The sequence below is a fragment of the Bufo bufo genome, chromosome 7 (genome assembly GCF_905171765.1).
Source record: "Bufo bufo chromosome 7, aBufBuf1.1, whole genome shotgun sequence".
In the NCBI taxonomy this organism is placed as follows: domain Eukaryota; kingdom Metazoa; phylum Chordata; class Amphibia; order Anura; family Bufonidae; genus Bufo; species Bufo bufo.
Genome location: NC_053395.1, coordinates 214,764,643 through 214,788,800, shown reverse-complemented (window position 1 = coordinate 214,788,800; position 24,158 = coordinate 214,764,643). Strand labels below are relative to the sequence as shown.

Here is a 24,158-nt window from a genome sequence, read left to right as displayed (position 1 = left end):
GAATCCCCACATCCGTGTTTTGGCCTAGTTATAAGGTACCGCGGGTTGGTTTCTCACCCTATATAGTCCCGTTAGCAGACCGGGCTTATATCAAACGAGAAGCTGGTGGCAGATACCCGGGCTGAGACAGCGCTGTGTTCACTCCGGCAGTGAAAAGGCTCTCTCAGCTTGTTGTCTCTCTGTGCCCACGTGAACAGGAGGTGTCTGTGTAAACTGTACCAAGCTGACCTTACCTGCTCCTCTGGAGGCTCTGTGGTAACCCGTGACCATACCGCGACTCGTGAGCTTGACGTAGGTGACGTCAAGCGGGCACGAGGTGTGGTATTCGTTACACGTAGACACTGCGTACAGTGACATTACCGGTGGTGCGTCTCCTGTATAACGTTTCCTCATCCCAAATACCTGTGACATTCCCTGTAATTTTGCATTAGCTGCTGGTGACATCATTGACATTATCTGCGGGATATCTCCTGTGTGACATTTCCACATCCCAAATACCTTTTTAAATTTGTTTGTGCATACACTTCCAAATCCTACACTACTGTACGTATGACAGACTTTCAATCATTAATCTAACATTTAATATGAAGAAGTAAGCAGTAAGGGATGGGGCAGTGGCCGTGATGCTGATGGTGCACGCAGAGGCCGTGGCCCTGGGCGCGGTAAAACTGTGCCTGCTGCCAGAGCACAAGAAAAACAATCATCCACGATACATACAGTCCTGATCAAAAGTTTAAGAATACTTAAAAATTGCAAAAAATCATATTTAGCATGGCTGGATCTTAACAAGGTTCCAAGTAGAGCTTCAACATGCAACAAGAAGAAATGGGAGTGAGACAAAACATTTTTTGAGCATTCAATTTAATGAAAACAACGAATAAACTGAAACAGGCTGTATTTCAGCTGATCAAAAGTTTAGGACCACACCTCCAAAAAAAAACGAAACCCCCCCCAAAACAGAGATCCAACTTCCAAACATGAACTCAGTAATGAGTAGCTCCGCCGTTATTGTTTATCACTTAAAAATTTTGTTTCGGCATGCTTGATGCAAGCGTTTCCATGAGGTGAGTGGGAACATTTCTCCAAGTGGTGAAGACGGCCGCACGAAGGCCATCTACTGTCTGGAACTGTTGTCCATTTTTGTAAACTTCCCTTGCCATCCATCCCCAAAGGTTCTCAATTGGATTTAGAACAAAATAATTTTTTATTTGAATTTTCAAAGAAATTTCAATATAACATACAGAAAAATTTAATTTTTCACATGTAATATTACTTCATATCACATGAGGTGGGAACACATAATCTACGTTTCAAATATAATTGATTATGCATGTATCAGAATAAATTGCAGTAAAATAAAATAAACATGTAATTGGATTTAGATCAGGGGAACACGCAGGATGGGCCAAAAGAGTGATGTTATTCTCCTGAAAGAAGTTCCTTGTCCTGCGGGCATTGTGTACTGTAGCGTTGTCCTGTTGAAAAACCCAGTCGTTACCACACAGACGAGGGCCCTCAGTCATGAGGAATGCTCTATGCAACATCTGGACATAGCCAGCGGCCATTTGACGCCCCTGCACTTCCTGAAGCTCCATTGTTCCACTGAAGGAAAAAGCACCCCAGACCATTATGGCGCCTCCTCCACTGTGGCGCGTCTCATGTGGGATCTGCTTGTCATGCCAGTAACATTGGAAACCATCAGGACCATCAAGGTTAAAGTTTTTCTCATTAGAGAATAAAACTGTCTTCCACCTTTGAATGTCCCATGTTTGGTGCTCTCTTGCAAAGTCCAAACGAGCAGTTCTGTGGCATTCAAGGAGACGAGGTCTTTGAAGACGTTTTTTGTTTTTGAAGCCCTTCAGTGTCAGATGCCGTCTGATGTTATGGGGCTGCAGTCAGCACCAGTAAGGCCCTTAATTTGGGTCGAGGATCGTCCAGTGTCTTGACGGACAGCCAATTGGATCCTACGGCTCACTGCTGATGAAATTTTTTTGGGTCTTCCACTTGACTTTTTTGTTCCATAACCCTCAGGATCATTTAAGAAATTCCAAATGACTGACTTACTGCGTCCCACCTCAGCAGCGATGGCGCGCTGTGAGAGACCCTGCTTATGCAGTTCAACAACCCGACCACGTTCAAAAAGGGAGAGTTTTTTTGCCTTTGCCATCACAACGTGTGACTACCTGACAGAAAATGACAATGAATCCACATCTTTGCACAGATTTAGCCTTTTAAAGGCATGTGGTCCTAAAATTTGGATCAGCTGAAAAACAGCCTGTTCCAGTTTAATAGTTATTTTCAATTAATTGAATGCTCAAAAAATGTTTTGTCTCACTCATTTCTTCTTGTTGCATGTTGAAGCTCTACTTGGAACGTTGTTAAGATCCAACAATGTAAAATATGATTTTTTGCCATTTTTCAAGTGGTCTTAAACTTTTGATCAGGACTGTAGCTTCATGTCCCAGTTTGCAGGGCGGCGCAGGACACAACTCTTGAAGTCAGACCAATGCGACCAGGTGGTCGGTTGGATTGCAGCAGATAATGCTTCCAGTCGCTTAAGCACCACCCTGTCTTCCACCAAGTCCATTCTCGGTAGCCAAGAGTCTTCTCAACACAATCCTCACCCTGATCTTTCTTCCTCCCACCATGGAGAGTCTTGGCAAACAAGTGATCCCACACTCGGATATTCCAAGGAGCTATTTTCTGCGCCATTCCTTGATTTGGTCCTCTCGCCAAGCACGCTTGAAGAGAGACGGATCTTGTGCCCTGATTCCTAAACCCTTGAGCATCCACAATCACAAGAAGATGACGGTGGGGAACGGAAATTACTGTTTAATGAGGTGGATGATGATGAGACACAGTTGCTAATAACTGAACGGCAATTACTCTCTCAAGAGGTTGAGGAAGAGGATGAGACACAGTTGTCAATCACTGAGGTTGTGGTTAGGTCAACAAGTCAGGAGGATGAGCAGAGTTAGGAAATAGAAGAGGAGGTGGTGGACGATGAAGTTACTGACCCAACCGGGGAAGGTGCAAAGCCGAGTGAGGACAGCAGTACAGAGGGGGAGGGATCTGCAGCACCGCAACAGGCTGGAAGAGACAGTGGGGTGGCAAAAGGGAGAAGGCAGGCCACACCAAACAGGCTCGCAACTGTTCCCCGGAGCACCCCATTGCGGAAATCTCCCTTGCCAATGGGTAGGTTTTCCGCAGTCTGGCGCTTTTTTGAGGAATGTGTGGACAACAAAAGAATTGTAATTTGCAACCTGTGACATACAAAAATGAGCAGGGGCGTGAACACTAGCAACCTCACCACCCCCATTATGATTCGCCACATGGCATCAAAGCACCGTAATAGGTGGGCTGAATGCCTGGGTCTGTGGGTAACACCACTGCCTCCTCTTCCCCTGTGTTACGTTCTGGCCAATCCTCTGTCGAAGGCGCAGGCCCGGATGCCTCCCGCCTTGCACCTGGACCTTCGCAAGCACCATCAGCGACCACATTAACTTCCGTGTCCCAGCGCAGCGTACAAATGTCCTTACCCCAGGCATTTGAAAGCAAGCGCAAATACCCAGCCACCCACGGGCCATAGCACTAAATGCGCAGCTTTCCAAATTACTGGCCCTGGAAATGTTGCCATTTAGGCTTGTGGATACTGAGGCCTTCAACAGCCTCATGTCGGTGGCCGTCCCATGTTACGCAGTCCCCAGCCGCCACTATTTTTCAAGGTGTGCAGTGCCCGCCTTACACCAACATGTGTCCCGTAATATCACACGTGCCCTGACCAATGCAGTTACTGGGAAGGTCCACTTAACCACGGACACATGGACAAGTGCATTCGGCCAGGGACGCTACATTTCTCTGACGGCATACTGGGTGAATGTTGTGGAGGCCGGGAGCAAGTCGAACCTTGGGATGGCACAGGTGCTACCGACGCCAAGGATTGCGGGCCCTATGTCGATCAGAGTTTCCGCCAGCACCTACGTTAGTGGCTCCAGCCCCCACTTCTCCTCCTCCGCTTCCTCCTCCACTTCCACCAAATTATCTGCGTGCAGCACCAGTCAGTCATCAGTCGGTAGCTGGAAGCAGTGTAGCACTGCAGTGGGGAAGCAGCAATAGGTCGTGCTGAAGCTGATATGCTTAGGGGACAAACAGCACACCGCCGCAGAGCTGTGGCAGGGGATAAGAGACCAGACTGAGCTATGGCTCCCGCCACTCAACCTAGAACCAGGCATGGTTGTGTCTGATAATGGCCTTAACTTGGTGGCGACTTTGGAGAACGGCAAGCTCACACACATCCCATGCCTAGCCCACGTCTTAAAATTAGTGGTTCAGTGGTTTCTCAAAACCTACCCCAATTTGCATGAGCTACTGGTGAAGGTGCGCCGCGTGTGTGCCCATTTCCGCAAGTCATCGACAGCTTCAGCTGTCTGTCAATGGCCGTCAACTCTGCAGCAGCGCTTGAAATTGCCAGCTCACCGGCTGTTGTGCGATGTGAGCACGCGCTGGAACTCAACGTTCCATATGTTGGGCAGGCTTTGTGAGCAGCAGAGGGCAGTAGTGGAATACCAGCTGCAACATGGTCGTCGCCTTTCCAGTAAGCTTCCGCTATTCACAAGCGAGGAGTGGGCATGGATGTCTGACCTCTGTGAGGTTTTAAGAAACTTTCAGGAATCAACACAGATGGTGAGCGGCGATAATGCTATCATCAGCGTAACCATCCCACTTCTGTGTCTACTCAAATGCTCGCTGCTCACAATTAAGGACGACGCTTTGCATGTGGAAGAGGTGGAAATGGTGGAAGACATTACACAGGGTGATAGCCAGACCACCCTCAGTTCGTCTTCTCAGCATGAATTGGACTATGAAGAGGAGGAGGAGCAGGAGACGGTTGCCTGCGCTACAGAGGGTAGTACCCATGGAAGTTTAATTCCATCTGTTCAGCATGAGTGGGCAGAAAAGGAGGAAGAGGATGAGGAGATAGAGAGTGATCCTCCTGATGACGACAGTGAAGTCTTGCCTGTTGGTACTGTGGCACACATGGCTGAATTCATGTTAGGCTGCCTTTCCCGCAACCCGCGCGTTATACACATTTTAGACAACACAGATTACTGGTTGTTCACCCTTCTCGACCCCTGCTACAAAGAGAACTTCTCATCTCTCATTCCTCTGGTGGAGAGGATGAGCAAAACGGTGCAATACCAGAAAAATTGCTCCAGAAATTTCCCTCTGACAATGCTGGCGGCAGAGTACGTAGTTCCTTGGACAACCGAGGAGGGGAGACAAGGGGAACACACAGCAGTTCCAACAGAGGCAGGGAAACACTGTTCAAAGCCTGGGACAGTTTCATGCACCCCGCCAGCACCCTCATCCTGATGCACGGTCTAGTGTCACAAGGAGGGAAACATTTTTGAAGATGGAGGAGTACATAGCAGACCATGTCAGCGTCCTCAATGATCCCTCAGTGTCTTACAAGTATTGGTTGTCAAAGATGGACACGTGGCACGAACTGAAGCTGTACGCCTTGGAGGTGCTGGCCTGCCCTGCCACCAGCGTTTTGTCTGAGCGGGTATTTAGTGCTGCTGGTGGCATTATAACAGATAAACATATTCGCCTGTCAACTGAAAATGCTGACAGGTTGACTTATAAAAATAAACAAGGCCTGGATTGACCATGACTTCTCGACTCCACCAGAGGAAAGCTGATGAACATAAAGGCACTTTAAATGTGTTGTTTATAATGTACTGAATACACTGTATTCCCATGCACCCCTTCCACCACAAACAAGGGTATATGGTTGAATCTTCCTTTTCTCATCCTCCTTCTCCTCTTCCATCATATCAACATGCTTATTCGTCGCATATAATGCCCTCGCATATATGCCCTTCAGATATAATTTTTTAGAGGGTTAGCTCACCAGCAGGCCCTCGCATATAATGTTTTACAGGGTCAGCTCACCAGCAGGCCTTCACCTACAATGTTTTACAGCGTCAGCTCACCAGCAGGCCCTCACCTACAAGGTTTTACAGGGTCAGCTTACCTGAAGGCCATCGCATATAATTTTTTAGAGGGTACGCTCACCAGCAGGCCCTCGCATTTAATGTTTTACAGGGTCAGATCACCAGCAGGCCCTTGGATATAAGTTTTTACAGGGTCAGCTCACCAGCAGGCCTTCACCTACAATCTTTTATAGTGTCAGCTCATCTGCAGGCCTACGCAAATAATGTTTTACAAGGTCAGCTCACCTGCAGGCCTTCACATATAATTTTTTAGAGGGTCAGCTCACCATCAGGCTCTCACCTACAAGTCCAATCTCACTATCCCAGAGTCTGGTCAACACAATCCTCACCGCCAGGGGTCGTGTAACTAGTTATCATGGAGGATTCTCGTTCATTATCGGAATTAACCTGACAAATCATTCCACCAACTAAGAACGTCCATGCACCACCACCCACAGAATTGAGAAAGAGCTATAAATCTGTCAATCCTTTCCGTGTCCGGGCCTGTTGAGGTTTCCCATGTTGAGTCAAATAGAGCCACAGGCTCCACTCCTGGTGGTGCCCTTCCATCAATTCCTTTAAGTTTCAGCTTTGCAACCATACTCCCCCCGGAACCCAAAGACTTTGGTTTCCCGGAAGCTGCTCGGCGGGTCATAAGAAGATCGCCGGTCGTCATCGTTTATGGTCGGAACTATGACGGTATCTGATCATCTTCGAACCTCCGACTTTTGACCGGAGTCCCATTCCATTATTCCTAGCTGCAGTATTTAGGCGACCCGGCCTGCTTTGAACACTGTAAATTTTTTCAATGGTCAGCTAAGCAGCAGGCACCCAACCATAATGTTTTAGAGGGTCAGCTCAGCAGCAAGGCCTCGCATATAATTTTTTAGAGGGTCAGATCACCTGCAGGCCCTCGCATATAATGTTTTAGAGGTTCAGCTCACATACAGGCCTTCACCTACAATCTTTTAGAGGGTCAGCTCACCAGCAGGCCCTCACCTACAATTTTTTACAGGGTCAGCTCACCTGCAGGCCCTCACCTAATTATACCTAATAGGTAATTTGCGCGCATGCTGCCTTGCTTGGAAGTGGTAGCTGTAGCTGTTTCACAGGCTCCCTCTCCGGAATCAAACCCTGAAGGTCACCATGGTTCGCTCTGAAAATAACATCGAAAGTTGATAGGTCAGCCATTTGAATGGATCGTTGCCATCACGGGGCCGTGCGATAGGGGCCAAGTTTATCTAGAGTCATCAAAGCGGCAGCAGGCCCTCACCCATAATGTTTTAGATGGTCAGATCAGCAGACCCTTGCTCCAAATGTTTTTGAGGGTCACCAGCAGGCCATCAATCATAATTTTTCAAGGCTGTGTATGATGCCCTCCATTATGTGTAACAAAGGGTGTATTGGAGTGCCGGTTCCTTGTAATTTTTGGCAGCCCTTTCACTTAGTGCATAGGCTTTATGAGTGTAGAAGTCCCACTAACTGAACAATTGTACCACAATATGAATGAGGCCCTCCTTTATGTGATACACAGGTTGTATCGGAGTGCCTCTTCCTTGTAATTTTTGGCAGCACTTGCACTTTATATGCAAGTAAATATACTGAAAAGATATAATGGAGGCCATTTTGGCACCGAAAATGACGGAAATTCAGGCGGATCCAGCATGTAAGTGGAACCTGCACTTTCTGAATTTTATGATAACCGCTATGGCACATAACAGGTATATTTAGTGTTAGGAACCCGTCTAACTAGAGATTGCCTTGACGTTCGGCAGACGGGCTCAAATAATTTTGTACAAAACGATTTGCCAAGTATCTCTAACTTATTAGTTCAGCATTTGCTATTATGATGCAATTTTGTACCTTATTTGATTTGCAGTGAGCTGTTGCATTGCTTGTTTTGTTTAACAATACTGAAAAGAATGTTTCCTAACAATTTTTCCTCTAAAATCGATTTTATCTTCGGTTTGGTGCGTATTATTGTCAGTCTGTAAAAGTGGCGTACTACTCGGACAACATCGTTCCCAGCAGTGACCTGGGAGTCCAAGATGCATCCAGACATCCTCCCATGCTGTTCCCGAACCATTTCAGTGGTGTTTCCATCAATTTCTGACCTTTTCCTATGAACCAGACACCGTCCCCTCTTCAGAGCAGGGGGTGCCTGGTTTAATGCTCGGGTTCTCCCATTGAGTCCCATTGAGTTCCATTGTGCTCGGGTGCTCGGTAGAGCACCCGAGAATCCCGATGTTTTTGGCTAGAGCCCCTGAGCACCCCAGCACTATGGTGCTCGATCAACACTACTCTTTGCCTCTCTGTGACCTTTTTACTACATATTTAGTGTTAGGAATATTTAGTGTTAGGAACCCGTCTAACTAGAGATTGCCTTGACGTTCGGCAGACGGGCTCAAATAATTTTGTACAAAACGATTTGCCAAGTATTTCTAACTTATTAGTTCAGCATTTGCTATTATGATGCAATTTTGTACCTTATTTGATTTGCAGTGAGCTGTTGCATTGCTTGTTTTGTTTAACAATACTGAAAAGAATGTTTCCTAACAATTTTTCCTCTAAAATCGATTTTATCTTCGGTTTGGTGCATATTATTGTCAGTCTGTAAAAGTGGCGTACTACTCGGACAACATCGTTCCCAGCAGTGACCTGGGAGTCCAAGATGCATCCAGACATCCTCCCCATGCTGTTCCCGAACCATTTCGGTGGTGTTTCCATCAATTTCTGACCTTTTCCTATGAACCAGACACCGTCCCCTCTTCAGAGCAGGGGGTGCCTGGTTTAATGCTCGGGTTCTCCCATTGAGTCCCATTGAGTTCCATTGTGCTCGGGTGCTCGGTAGAGCACCCGAGAATCCCGATGTTTTTGGCTAGAGCCCCTGAGCACCCCAGCACTATGGTGCTCGATCAACACTACTCTGCCTCTCTGTGACCTTTTTACTACAAAATCACGGTGACAACTTTATCTCACTGTGATTTTGTAGTACAAAGATCACAGAGAGGCAAAGAGCATTATCAATCATGTTACTGCTCCGTGTCTCTGCTGTCCGGAACGGGGCTTCGTTCTCTTTCATGCAGCAGATTAACCGCATGGCATCCGCTCGTGTGAAAGAGCCCTTAGGCCCCTTTAACACAAGCAAGTTTTCCGCGAGGGTGCAATATGTGACATGAACGCATAGCACCCGCACTTAATCATGACCCATTCATTTGAATGGGTCTGTGTACATTTTTTTGTATCAGTTCTGCGTTGCGTGAAAAACGCAGCATGTTATATATTTTTCACGCAACCCTGGCCCCATAGAAGTGAATGGGGCTTCAGTGAAAAACGCATTGCATCCGGAAGCAAGTGCGGATGCAATGCGTTTTTCACTGATGGTTGCTAGATGTTGTTTGTAAACCTTCAGTTTTTTTTCATGCAAGTGAAAAACGCATTGCACTTGCGCGGAAAAAACTGAACGCAATTGCAGACAAAACTGACTGAACTTGCTTGCAAAATGGTGCGTGACGGATTAGGTCCGGATGCATTCAGGGTGCGTTCAGTGAAACTCGCACCATTTTGCAAGCAAGTTCAGTAAGTTTTGTCTGCAATTGCGTTCAGTTGTTCAGTTTTTTCTGCGTGAGTGCAATGCGTTTTGATGCGTTTTTCACGCACGTGGTAAAAAACGTAAGGTTTACAAACAACATCTCCTAGCAACCATCAGTGAAAAACGCATTGCATCCGCACTTGCTGCCGTGTGGATGCAATGCATTTTTCACTGAAGCCCCATTCACTTCTATGGGGCCAGGGCTGCATGGAAAATACTGAATATAGAACACGCTGTGTTTTTCACGCAACGCAAAACTGATGTGTGAAAAAAAATGCTCATGTTCACAGAACCATAGAAATGAATGGGTCAGGATTCAGTGCGGGTGCTATGCGCTCACGTCACGAATTGCACCCGTGCAGAAAACTCGCTCGTGTGAAAGGGGCCTTAGGCTGGGTTCAAACGGGCATCATGTTTTGGCTCAGGATGTGTCCCGGGTGCATTGCGGCAAACCCACGCGAGTAGGTACCCAATTGCAGTCAGTTTTGACTGCGATTGCGTTCCGTTGTTCAGTTTTTATTGCGCTGGTGCAATGCGTTTTGCACGCGCGTGATAAAAAACTGAATGTGGTACCCAGACCCGAACTTCTTCACTGAAGTTCAGGTTTGGGTTCAAGGTTGTGTAGAACTAATTATTTTCCCTTATAACATGGTTATAAGGGAAAATAATAGCATTCTGAATACAGAATGCTTAGTAGGTGATCAATTGAGGGTTAAAAAAAAATAAAAAAAATAAATTAACTCACCTCCTCCGCTTAGTTCCCGGTCTCTTCTTTACTTCTTTAATGATGAGCTGTGGGCTAAAGGACCTGTGGTGACGTCAGATCACATGCTCCAATCACATGGTCCATCACCACCATGGACCATGTGATTGGAGCATGTGATCTGACGTCACCACAGGTCCTAGCTGGTAGTTCATCATTAATGAAGTAAAGAAGAGACCGGGAACTACGCGAACAAGAGGAGAAGGTGAGTTAATTTTATTTATTTTTTTTTAACCCTCAATTGATCACCTACTTACACTTTTCATTTTTCCCCCTGTCAGACAAAATAAAAGGAAGACACAAGGAAACACAACTGAAGCAAAATCGGACACGGACCACTGAAGCCAAATCACTGACAGTGAAAAAACACTGTCGTGTGCATGAGGCCTAACTCCCATAGAAGTGATAGGAGGATTCTGAGAGTTGTAGTTTCAAAACAGCTGGTGTGCCGGAGGTTGTTGATCCCTGATCTAGGGGGTCTAGAATAGTGGAAAGAATAATATCAGATTGTCTAAGGCAGAGGAGGGGTCGACAGGCAGAGCTTTGTTGATCTTGGGCAGGCAAAAAGTTAAAGGGCTTGTCTCATTAGAAAAACTGGTGGCATATCGCTAGGTCCCACCTCTGGAACCTGCACCTATCTTCAGAACGGGCCCCTGGAAGTTTCTCTATTCATTTCTAAGGGCGTTCTGAAAATAGCTGAGCGAGCGCACTTGGCTATTTTCTGGACGTCCACCGCTCCATTACCATTTATGGGACTGCCAGAGAAAGCCGCGCCCGAGCTGCTCTCCATTGACTGTCCCATTCTGAAGACAGGTGTGGATCCCACCTCTGAAACCTGCACCTATCTGACATTGGTAACATACCCTAGTGATATGCCACCAATGCCTCAGATGAGACAACCCCTTTAAGGGGCAGATGCTTAGTGGTCTAGAACAAAGAAGGGGTTAATAAGGGGATCCCTGGTGGTCTAAGCAGTTAATGAGCAGATCCCTGTAGTTCTCTTCTTTAGCGCTCAGCAGGGGGTAGGTTTGTCCTCCCTTTACACTGATCTTCCTGGCCTGTGTTGGAGGAGACCATGGCTGCAGGACTGCTTAAGTCCATACATATCCCTTCGGTCCTGAGGTGAGAGAAAATCTCCCATGAGCCATCAGTGCAGAGCATGCACAGACCTGTTCACTTGCATCCCTTCTCCTGCTGGGAGCTGATAAAGCGACTACACTGGGGGAGATTTATCAAAACTGGTGTAAAGTAGAACTGGTTCAGTTGCCCCTAGTGTGGCAGGCGCAGCACTATGAAGTGCCTTTTGCGTTGTGGCATTAGAAGAATTTTGATATCTCTGACTTTTTGGTCTTACCAGACTGTCTATTACTAGAAATGGCCTTGCGGTTCGACCGGCGGTCCTTTTGCGGCGAACTATGCTCGTTCGCGGTTTGCCGAACATGTGAACATATGGTGATATTCGCATCTGCCATATTCTTTTACATTGTGAAGAACTTTGACCCATGACACATCCATCAGGTGGTACAGGACAGCCAATTGAGACATTTCAGCACATGGACATACCCCCTACCTTATAAATAGACCGGATCTGGCTGCCATTTTACATTCAGTGTTTTGCCAGTGTAGAGAGAGGTTGCTGTGTGGAGCAGGGACAGACTGTTAGGGACACAAATCGCTAGCTAATAGGTCTACAAAAGTCCTTTTAAGGACTGGTATAGGTGTACTATTGTTTGATGTGCAGTATATAGGGGTGTAATACACTTATAATATACTTTCTAATATAGAAAGCATATTATAGTGGATTTGTATTGTGCAGCATTGTGACTGGTGAGCGGTTCTGCAGCGATACTACCACTACATAGAGTGACAAACGCAATTAGAAAAAAGTATTCTAACTGGTGTGATATACCAGTCGCCCCCCAAAACGACAGATTAAAGCGGGGTGTTATATACCAATATACTTTCATAATAGTGTATTTAGGTACTGCAGAATTTTTTTTTCTGTTTTTGCTACACACAGTGACAAACAGTACTGGAAAAAATTATTATAACTGGTGTGATAAACCAGTGGCCCCCCAAAACGACAGATTGATACGGGGTGTTATATACCTTCTTCCACATACACTGCGCTTTTCTAGAGACTTTTGTCACAGGGTCATTTAAAAAATGACAGGCAGAGGAAGAGGCAGGCCCTTCCGCAGGGGTGGTAGCGGTAGGGCAGAAGCACCAGGCCGGAGCCTAAGTGGGAAGTTGCAGAAGGTGCGTTCGATTACGTCAAAAGACGCACCAGACTTGGTTGAGTGGCTCACTCAGCCTTCCGCTTCTGCACCCTCCTCATCCTCTCTATCTGCACCCTCTTCACTCTCTGATGTGTGCACCCCCAAAGACACCACCACCAATACCCTCCGCTTGAGTCACAGGAATTATTTTCCGATCCATCACAAGACATTTCCGATGCACAGCCATTCTTGGAATCGGATCAGGAAGAGGAGGTAGCAATGGCCGCCACTCAACAGTCTGACGACAGTACCCAGATCAGCCCAAGGAGGTTGGTCCCTGCTGTTGCTGCCTACTCCGAGATCTCTAATGTTAGTGGTGGGGAAGGTGACGTCGATGATGACGTGTCTATGCACGTAACGTGGGTGCCCACAAGAGAGGAAGAGGAGGGGAGTTCAGAGGGAGAGATGGACCAGCAGATAGGGAGGAGAAGCAGGCAGAACTTACATTGCACAGGAGGGAAAAAACAGACTGCTAATATATCAGAAGCGAGCCATCAACCATGTACGGTCACATCTGGTGCTCCCAGGACGCCGGCACATGGCTCCGCAATGTGGGCTTTTTTCAACATGTCAGCTGCTGACAATAGTGTTGCCATCTGCAGCCTTTGCAGTCAACACATAAGTCGTGGTAAGCCCAACACTCACCTAGGGACGACCGCCTTAAGAAGGCACCTGGCCTTCCATCACCGAGCCCAGTGGGAGCAACGCCGTCAAAACCCACAAAGCCACACTCCAGGCGCTCACCATCCAGCCTCTTCTCCTTCTCCTCTCTCCTCCCAATTGTCCTCCACTCCACCTTCCATCATGCCGTCCTCACATTTATCTGGCAAAAGGCAGGCTTCCGTGGCCCAAATGTTCCAGCGTAAAAAACATGATGACGCTGGATAACCCTCTTGCCCAACGGTTGACCGCTGGCTAGTCGGAACTGATAGCCCGCCAACTACTGCCATATAAACTGGTGAACTCGGAGGCCTTTAGAAATTTGTGGCCATTGGCACACCGCAATAGAAGGTCCCAGGAAGGAAATGTTTCTCCCAGAAGGGCATCCCAGAGCTATATGGCCACGTTCAGCGGCAAGTGAATGTATCTCTGGCACACAGTGTCGGTGCCAAGATACATCTGAACACAGACACATGGTCTAGCAAACACGGGCAGGGAAGGTACATAACTTTTACTGCCCACTGGGTCAACCTTCTGACGGCTGTCAAGCATGTAACCCGTGGCACCAGTGTAGATTTTTGTTTTACCGCCACGGATTGCATGCAGGCCTGCCTCTTCTTCAACTCCTCCTACTCCATCCTCCCTCTCCTCCTCGGCTGACTCCTCCTTTTCCGCTGCTACCGTCTCTTCCACTGTGCCGCCCAAGATCCCCAGAACCTATTCGACATGCCAGGTGGGACGTTGCCATGCTGTGCTGCATCTGTTGTGCCTGAAAGCCAAAAGCCACACGGGTCCTGCACTCCTTTCAGCTCTGCGGTCACAGGCCGATCAGTGGCTAACCCCGCTCAATTTGACAGTTGGTAAAGTGGTGTGCGACAACGGTGCCAATCTGCTGAGCGCGCAGAAACAGGGCAAAATGACACGTGTGCCATGCATGGCACACATCCTGAACTTGGTCGTGCAGCGATTCGTTGTCAAATACCCTGGGTTCCAGGACGTCTTGCGGCAGGCCAGGAAAATCTCTAGCCATTTCAGAAGATCTTACACGGCCATGGCTCACCTTGCTGACATTCAGCGGCAACACAACCTGCCCGTCAGACGTCTTATTTGTGACAGCCCAACGCGCTGGAATTTCACCTTGTATATGCTTGATAGGCTGCTCCAGCAGAAACGTGCAGTTAATGACTACCTGTACGAACTCTGCGGCAGGACAGGTTCTGGGGAGCTTGTTTTTTTTTCACCGCGCCAGTGGCTGCTCATGCCAGGGCGCCATCAGTGACATCGTACCTTACACCTTCTTTCTGGAGTGTGCATTATGTCGTGTCATTGATCAAGCCATCAAGGAGCAGGAGCAATGCTGGATGAATTCCCAGGGGGGCTACTCCATCTGAGACAAGTCAACAACAGGAGTCTGAAGAGGAGTCAGAGGAGGATGGTGCCGGGGCGGATGAGGAGGAGCAAGAAGAGCATGCTTTAAATCTTTCTGGGATCCCTGGTGTTGTCCGTGGATGGGGGGAGGAGAACAAGGACGACATTATCCTGGATCATGAGCAGGAGCCAGAGTGCTCCACCGCTTCCAGTTTAGTGCAAATGGGGGCCTTCATTCTCCAGTCTTTTAAGAGGGACCCCCGTATAAAAAGCATAAAGGGCAAGGACCAATACTGGGTGGCAACGTACTTAGACCCCCGGAAATGGCGGAAATTTTACCACCATCACAGAGGGCTGTCAGAATGCAGCACTTCCAGGCCTTGCTTCGAGAAATGCTGCATTCTGCTTTTGCGGGCGCTGGCAGAGGAATTTCCACTCACAGAGAAACAGTTGCGGGTACCAATCCAGCAGCGCCTGCAAGAAGAGGGCGGTTTAAAGATGTGTTGGTCACTTCTGATGTAAGATCATTCTTTCAGCCGACCCATCGACAGCCGCCCTCCGGATCCAGCATCAGGGAACGCCTAGACCGACAGGTGTCCGACTACATTGGGTTAACGGCCGATGTGGACGCTCTGAGAAGTGATGAACCCCTGGACTACTGGGTGGGCAGGCTTGACCTCTGGCCAGAGCTGGCACAATTTGCCATGGAACTGTTGGCTTGCCCCTCGTCCAGTGTGCTGTCCGAAAGGACGTTCAGCGCAGCATGGGGGATCGTGAACGATAACCGCACTCGCCTAGCTGACGACAGTGTTGATTACCTCACATTTCTAAAAATGAATGAGGCATGGATCTCGGAGAAATTCAACACATGTGACCAGTAGACCATGTTTGATTCAAATTCCTCATGACAGCCCACAAGTATCCGCCACCACCCATAACAATTCATGGTCCCTGTCTTAGGTAAATACAGCGGCATAAAAGGTCTTTTACGTCCGTTGAATACCTAATTTTTGGGGCCTGTACTGGCCGACACTTACTTCATTATCCTGTGAATGCCTAATGTACCTCCAGCCACAGAATACAAAGTTCTTTGCTGTCAGGTGAACGCCTGTCGGCTAATTTTTGAGGCCTGTACTGGCCGACACTTACTTATTTATCCTGTGAATGCCAAATTTTTCTGACTGGAATTTAAAATTAATGGGTCTGTAAACGTTCCTCTCCTCCATGGCCTGGCGTTGCCTCTCCTCCATGGCCTTCATCCGCTCCTAAATGGTCCGCATATCCTGGCAGTGCTCCTTCTGCATTTTGGCCAATTTGGTCTTCAATGTCTTTATTACTGTTTTAAAAATATATATATATATGAACATTATTTGTAATTCTTTTTAAACCTTTAAACTTTTATTTTGTGGTGCATCTAACTTTATGATCGCTTGCTATTACACCTTTTTGTGATAAAAGTTGTCCAAAAAAATGGAGAGTTTTAAATTTTTGTTTTGAAAGGTGTCCACCTGAGGGGTTCGATGGTATGATATTTTTATACAGCTGGTTGTTACAGATGCGGCAAGACCTAATATTTTTCCTTATTTTTTTTGTTATTTCTGTTTTACACAATAAAAGCATTGTTGAACCAAAAATAATTCATGTTTTAGTGTCTCCATAGTTTGAGAGCCATATTATTATTTTTATTTGGCGATTTTCTAATGTTAGGATTTCATTTTTGGCCGAATGAAATGACCGATTGTTACTATTTTGGGGGGCATATGCCTTTTTTGATAGCTTGGTGTTGCACTTTTAGTGATGTTAGGTGACAAAATTAGTATTATTTTTTTATTGTTTCTATTTTTTATTTTTACAGTGTTCATCTGAGGGGTTAGATCATAGGATATTTTTATAGATTTTATTTTTAATAGTTAGTGATATTTATGATGATTATATAGTTTATTAGTTAGTGATATTTCAGTACAGTATCATTTTATTTTGTTTGCTAGTTAGTGATGGTTCTATAGAGTTTAATATTATTTATTTGTTAAGTTAATGGTTTTAATGTAGATTAAAGAGTTATTGTCCAGTGTTTTTGTATTACTAGAGTGTATGTTGTCCCCTCATTGTTTGCCCTTTTAATGTTTATGTACATGTTATGGATACATAATCATATTGCTATGTGCACATATTTACCCTCCTGGCGGGGGCTGCTGATCGCCTCCTCTTCCTCCGAGTCCTGAGATGGGGCGGTGCTGGAGGGTCCAGCACTTTCCACCTCCTTCACTTCTCCCACATCTGGTGGGGGTGGCTCAATAGGCTGGGAGAGTCCGGCCTCCTACTCCTCTTCCTCCTCAACCTCCACCACCTACACATCCTCCGCCGATCGCCTTTTCCGAATGGAGGGAATAGGAACTTCTGTGATCACAAAATGTTTAGATTTTAGATAAACAACTCAGAAATCTTAACAACATTAGATATAAAGAAATTCCAATATGGAGGGATCTATATATAATTGCAGTGCCTGCCAGCTTTATGATGCATAACTCAATCAAAAATGAAAAGCATGCAAAAAGACATCCCCGCCACAGTGTCTTGATGAAATAATAGGGCGAGAGGAGACCCATCGGATGGGATTATCTCCTGAGTGTATCATAGGATGATCTACTTCTCTACACCAGAGTCGGCTACTTCTTAATCCCATCACTAACACAAAAGAACAAAGGGACAAATACAAACCGGATTCCAAAAAAGTTGGGACACTATACAAATCGTGAATAAAAACTGAATGCAATGATGTGGAGGTGCCAACTTCTAATATTTTATTCAGAATAGAACATAAATCACGGAACAAAAGTTTAAACTGAGAAAATGTACCATTTTAAGGGAAAAATATGTTGAATCAGAATTTCATGGTGTCAACAAATTCCCAAAAAGTTGGGACAAGGCCATTTTCACCACTGTGTGGCATCTCCCCTTCTTCTTACAACACTCAACAGACGTCTGGGGACCGAGGAGACCAGTTTCTCAAGTTTAGAAATAGGAATGCTCTCCCATTCTTGTCTAATACAGGCCTCTAACTGTTCAATATGTCTTGGGCCTTCTTTGTTGCACCTTCCTCTTTATGATGCGCCAAATGTTCTCTATAGGTGAAAGATCTGGACTGCAGACTGGCCATTTCAGTACCCGGATCCTTCTCCTACGCAGCCATGATGTTGTGATGCAGAATGTGGTCTGGCATTATCTTGTTGAAAAATGCATTGTCTTCCCTGAAAGAGATGACGTCTGGATGGGAGCAAATGTTGTTCTAGAACCTGAATATATTTTTCTGCATTGATGGTGCCTTTCCAGACATGCAAGCTGCCCATGCCACACGCACTCATGCAACCCCATACCATCAGAGATGCAGGCTTCTGAACTGAGCGTTGATAACAACTTGGGCTGTCCTTGTCCTCTTTGGTCCGGATGACATGGCGTCCCAGATTTCCAAAAAGAACTTCGAATCGTGACTCGTCTGACCACAGAACAGTCTTCCATTTTGCCACACTCCATTTTAAATGATCCCTGGCCCAGTGAAAACGCCCGAGCTTGTGGATCTTGCTTAGAAATGGCTTCTTTGCACTGTAGAGTTTCAGCTGGCAACGGCGGATGGCACGGTGGATTGTGTTCACTGACAATGGTTTCTGGAAGTATTCCTGAGCCCATTCTGTGATTTCCTTTACAGTAGCATTCCTGTTTGTGGTGCAGTGTCGTTTAAGGGCCCGGAGATCACGGGCATCCAGTATGGTTTTACCGCCTTGACCCTTACGCACAGAGATTGTTCCAGATTCTCTGAATCTTCGGATGATGTTATGCACAGTTGATGATGATAGATGCAAAGTCTTTGCAATTTTTCGCTGGGTAACACCTTTCTGATATTGCTCCACTATCTTTCTGCGCAACATTGTGGGAATTGGTGATCCTCTACCCATCTTGGCTTCTGAGAGACACTGCCACTCTGAGAAGCTCTTTTTATACCCAATCATGTTGCCAATTGACCTAGTTAGTGTTAATTGGTCTTCCAGCTCTTCGTTATGCTCAAGTTTACTTTTTCCAGCCTCTTATTGCTACTTGTCCCAACTTTTTGGGGATTTGTTGACACCGTGAAATTTTGAATCAACGTATTTTTCCTTTAAAATTATACATTTACTCGGATTAAACGTTTGATCTGTCATCTACGTTCTATTACAAATAAAATATTGACATTTGCCATCTCCACATCATTGCATTCAGTTTTTATTCACAATTTGTTTAGTGTCCCAACTTTTTTGGAATCCGGTTTGTAAACCAACACATTCATTTGGAGTCTCTGAGCAGAGTTAACCCTTATTACTTTTATGGATTCACACCATGCAACTTTAATGGGGAATAGGAAAGATGTGGCCTATAAACTCAACCAATAAATCATGGTTTATAGTTCCCTCTAACCCAAATAGGTCAGAGTGGGGGTCTCCATAGTCCTGGGTCCATAGCCCGTAGGAAGGAGGCTAGCCATCAGGCTTCTACTGCAGACACAGTGATGGTTCAGTTCGTCACTTGTCTGGCACAAAGCCAACATATCACATCACCCAAAGAACACCACCCCCACAATAAAACATGGTGATGGCAGCATCATGCTGTGGGGATGTTTTTCAGAAGCCGGACCAGGGAAACTAGTCAGAGTTGAGGGAAAGATGGATGGTGCTAAATACAGGGATATTCTTGAGCAAAACCTGTCCCACTCTGTGTGTGATTTGAGGCTAGGACGGAGGTTCACCTTCCAGCAGGACAATGACCCCAAACACACGACTAAAGAAACACTTGAGTGATTTAAGGGGAAACATGTAAATGTGTTGGAATGGCCTAGTCACAGCCCAGATCTCAATCCAATAGGAAAATCTGTGGTCAGAGTTAAAGATTGCTGTTCACAAGTGCAAACCATCCAATTGGAAGGAGCTGAATCAGTTTTGCAAGGAGGAATGGCCAAAAATCACTGTGGTAAGATGTGGCAACTGCTCATAGAGACTTATCCAAAGCGACTTGGAGCTGTGATTGCCGCAAAAGGTGGCTCTACAAAGTATTGACTTTAGGGGGTCAATAGTTATGCACATTGACCTTTTCTGTTATTTTGTCCTATTTGTTGTATGCTTTACAATTAACCAATTTAAAAAAAAGGTCTAAGTTGTGGGCATCTTCTACAAATTAAATGATGCAAATCCTCAAACAATCGATGTTAATTCCAGGATGTGAGACAATAAAAAAAAGAACGAAGTCAAGGGGGGGTGAATACTTTTGCTTAGCACTGTATACATTACAGAGTGTTGGCAAAACATACAAAAGTTATTTACGCATCTACCTGGGCATTTTTCGTCCCGCATTCTTTTTACAAACCAGGGGTGTCTTCGCTTCATGTCTGAGAATTTTTTAATGATGGCCAGACGGCGGTGTTTGAGACCCGCTTTGCGCCAGATCTCAAATGCCAGCTCCTGCACAATCCGCTGCTTCTCGGTGTGGGACCGGGTGCGGTCATATCCCCGCCCTAACATCCGCTGCAAGATAAAAATGCAAGCATATAATCCCAATTTTTAACAATAATAGTATTAAAAATACTCTACTCAAGTAAACTGCAAAAAGTATTTAATGCTTTGAAGTGGAAATATTAGATTTAGGCCGCCTGCACACGGGCGTGTTTTTTCACAACTACGGACTGTACAAACCCGGCCTTCCGTCCTGCAGAGTGGACGAGCATTCGGCGTCATTGGTTGCTATGACGACGTGCGCTTCTGGCAATCACTGCTGTACTGTGATACAGTTGTATGATCTATACAAGTGTATTACTGTACAGCGGTGGCGGCAAGAAGCACACGGCGTCATAGCGAGTTAGTAACCAATGACGCCGTGCGCTCGTCCACTCTGCAGGACATCAGCCTGGGTTTTTACGGTCCGTAGTTGTGAAAAAACACACCCGTGTGCATGCGGCCTAACTGTTACGGTTAGAAAATGGGATTGTATTACGACTATATGTGGGTGAGGTTGGAGCTATCAGATATTGTCCAGCTAAGCAGAGATGTACCTGTCTAGTGAAGTGACGGTACGGTATGGGGTGTACAGCTGGTTCGCCTCCCCGGGATGCACCCTGAGTAACTCTAAATGAACCAGCAAATACTGGCGGTTAGACAAAGAAAGCTTCTCCCGAGTCCTGACCAACAGGACACAAATTATAATCTATAGACTGTGTGTGTGTGTGTGTGTGTGTGTGCGGTATATAGTGTGTGTCTGTGTGTGTGCGGTATATAGTGTGTGTGTGGGGTATAGTGTGTCTGTGCGGTATATAGTGTGTATGTGTGCGTGTGGTATATAGTGTGCGGCATGACAATGGATGTGCAATGTGCATGTGAAATATATTTCTATGCTTTCCATACAAATATGCTACTAACATAGTGGGTGTGATGTCACAGGAATACTTAGTGCAACAATCACTAATATCTAGTGAGACCTTTTAAAATGTGAAGTTTTGTGCACTTAAGAAAAATTTGAATCGCAGAAGGTCGCATATAAAGCGATTGTTCAGACATGCAGGTGAAATGTAATCAAATACACTACTTTAATGTAAGATAACTTACAGTCACCAGGAGTTCTTCCTCTTCGTCGCTGAACTTGGTTCCAACCATCACATCCATTTAATTGCTAGTCGGTGCAAACCAGTTGCTGTAGGCCACGCCTTCCTAGCACATGTGCTCTTGCGATTAATACTTTGCCGAAATTTCGCTGATTAAAAAAATTATGCATGTAGATCGCAGATTCGCTTAATACTTCTGGTATGTCAGTGTCCATGTTGTGGGACTATGTGTGCACATCTAGTAAGTATTTTGTGGCTGCAAATATGACCTGGAGGTTTTTCAGGTTTTCATAATATGGTCACAGAATCAGAGTTCCGATCCTGGATCCATGGGACATTACCCTACCTACTGCCATAATAAAGTGCATATATCTAGCAGAGAATATTGCATACTGACCCAAAGTTTTGCCACAACCCGTCAGACTGTGCCCATATTATGTGGATAGAATAATAAACCCTGTATGCACTGATTATATTTTCCCATTGTTGCACTTGCACTTTATATGTTTGTAACAGCAATTGCCATATACCCGCAGTCTGATTGTAATTTTAAATGTTCTTAAATTTTCTGTGTGGCCAGAAATGGTTATGACTCTGTAAGTACTAATAAAATTGAGTATTTTTTTGAACTATGATTAACTATGGAGTTATAATTTGTTATTTAGGATTTGATCTATGTATCTTTATTGGTTTAACTAATAGTTCTGCTTGCTCAACTTGGTTTACAGTATGCAATTGCTTATGATCTGGTATGAGCAGTTCACAGTTTGTATGCAATTTGTATGGAATCTGGCTTGTATGCTTGCAATTTGGTGGAACTGTAAGTAAACACATATATAACTGGTTCAGTATACAGTTCTAATCACAATACTAACAATATGAACTTTATATAACTGTTCTAAATACCTATTTTGGCCTCTTGTTCCCATAAAACTGGACTCTGACTGGAACTGTGTGTCTGTTCAGCTCCTCTCTCTGGTGAGTAATGATTCCAGCAGCTCCTGCTAGGTGAATTCCCAGACAGGCTGTGTGTGAGGCTGGCTGTGATTGCTCTAGACTTCTGCCCAGCAACAACATATTAACACTATGCTTTCTGTTGTTTCTGCTGTGTCACTGAGCTTACCTTACATTACAAAATGAATCTTAAAGGCATATTATCTTTTTCTGCTTCTGTGAACACAAAATATAACAGTTATATGACATCCAAAACATGATGTCACAGTAAATTACTCTGCTTTTGTCTTTAACACATAAAGATAGGAACTGTATTAAGGCTATTGGCAGGTCTAGCTGTATACACAAATAAGCTATACAAGCAACCTAGGACAGGTCTTAGCTGGCCAGCTACACATAGCAACCAATCAGCTTCCTCCTTTTATCTTCCAAAGGAGCTCAAAAAAATGAAAGGTGGAATCTGATTGGTTGCTATGGGCAACTAAGCCAGTTCTACTTTACACCAGTTTTGATAAATCTCCCTTTGCCTGTAACACAAGCTTCAAGAAAAATGAACATCAATTATAGCATCAGAGCAGGCCACGCGGTAAGGGCTCATGCACATGACCGCATATTGGGCCTGCGTCCAATCCACAATATTTGCAGATCTCAAACAAACCCATTTGCCTGCAAATTTGGACAGGACACGGATGTCATCCGTTTGCTGTCTGGATTCATGCCGTTCAGCCCACTGAGAGAACATGTCCTATTCTTGTCCATTTTGTGGGCAAGAATAGGCATTTCTACAGTATAGCCCGCAGAACGGGTACATGGTCGGTATCCGTATTTTGCAGATCAATGGTTTGCAGACCGCAAAACTGCAACGGCTGTGTGCATGAGCCCCTATCAGGCAGTGTGGCCCACCGAGAATCTGCCCGGCAAGGCAGACCGCCAATGTGGGCCTACCTGTGGGTGCTGCAGTGGTAGATTTAGAGAAGGGACCCACTGAATAGAAGCCACCTTGACGTGGTGAGTGGGACTATGCATTCAAAATATATACGGTACTAAGGCCTCTTGCACATGACCGTATTGTCCCCCGTGGCTGCATACTGCGGGTCCGCAATACACAGGACACCGGCTGTGTGCATTCCGCATCACGGATGCGGACCCTTTCACTTCAATGGGTCCGCAAATCTGGAGATGCAGTGCAGAACGGAATGGAACCACAGAACGGAAGCACTATGGAGTGCTTCTTTTGTGTTCCGTTCCATGCTTCCGTTACGCAAAAAGATAGTACTTGACCTATATTTTTGCGGGACAGACGGATCGCGGACCCCATTCAAGGGAATGCGGTCGTGATCATCATGCAGCAGGCATTTTGCGGTCCGCAGCACAGGCAGCATATGTTTGTGTGCAAGAGGCCTATGAGCCGTAGTTCAACACATACGGGCGGGTTGTTTGCTGCATATACTCTGACGGCAACAGCTCCGAGCCGTAGCTCAGTTCGCACGGGTGGGCGGTTTGCTGCATGCGCCTTGGCAGCAATAGCCTCTCACCTGTGATTATACACTTCCACATCGGAGATAGGTATTGGGAGGCACGGTATTACATACTACTGCTCCTCATACTATCCCTTACTGCCCAGCGATACCACTGTCTCTGGTTAGTGGTAGATGTGCGCTGTATGTGGTAGGGTCCTGATGGTTATATAGGTCATCCACACTTTGACCAACTCAGTGACCATACCATTTTGTCCATAGTCCGTCTGCATAGGTTACCACTGAGTGACATTCCCCATGAATCTCAATAGACCACAAATGGTTTCTATGCAGTGGATTTATATATATTTTTTAACATATTAGTCCGTCTATCCGCTAACTACTATACAGTGATCCTCCAATTAACCCTGGTCTGGTTGGTTCCTGAATAACAATATTTTGGTTGTACTAGC

The 24,158-nt window shown here is 45.7% G+C and overlaps 1 protein-coding gene and 1 long non-coding RNA gene across 3 annotated transcripts in view; one reads left to right on the top strand and one right to left on the bottom strand.

Annotated features, from left to right (window-relative positions):
- The window catches only part of LOC121008100 (histamine N-methyltransferase B-like), a 261,257-nt gene that overhangs the window by 221,562 nt on the left and 15,537 nt on the right, over nucleotides 1-24,158 (top strand). The window lies entirely within an intron of this gene.
- Nucleotides 91-22,750, bottom strand: LOC121008105. Its single transcript, XR_005780517.1, has 3 exons — nucleotides 22,623-22,750; nucleotides 18,821-18,825; nucleotides 91-102 (listed from the first exon to the last, which is right to left on the bottom strand). It is a non-coding gene; the product is annotated as an uncharacterized LOC121008105 (long non-coding RNA).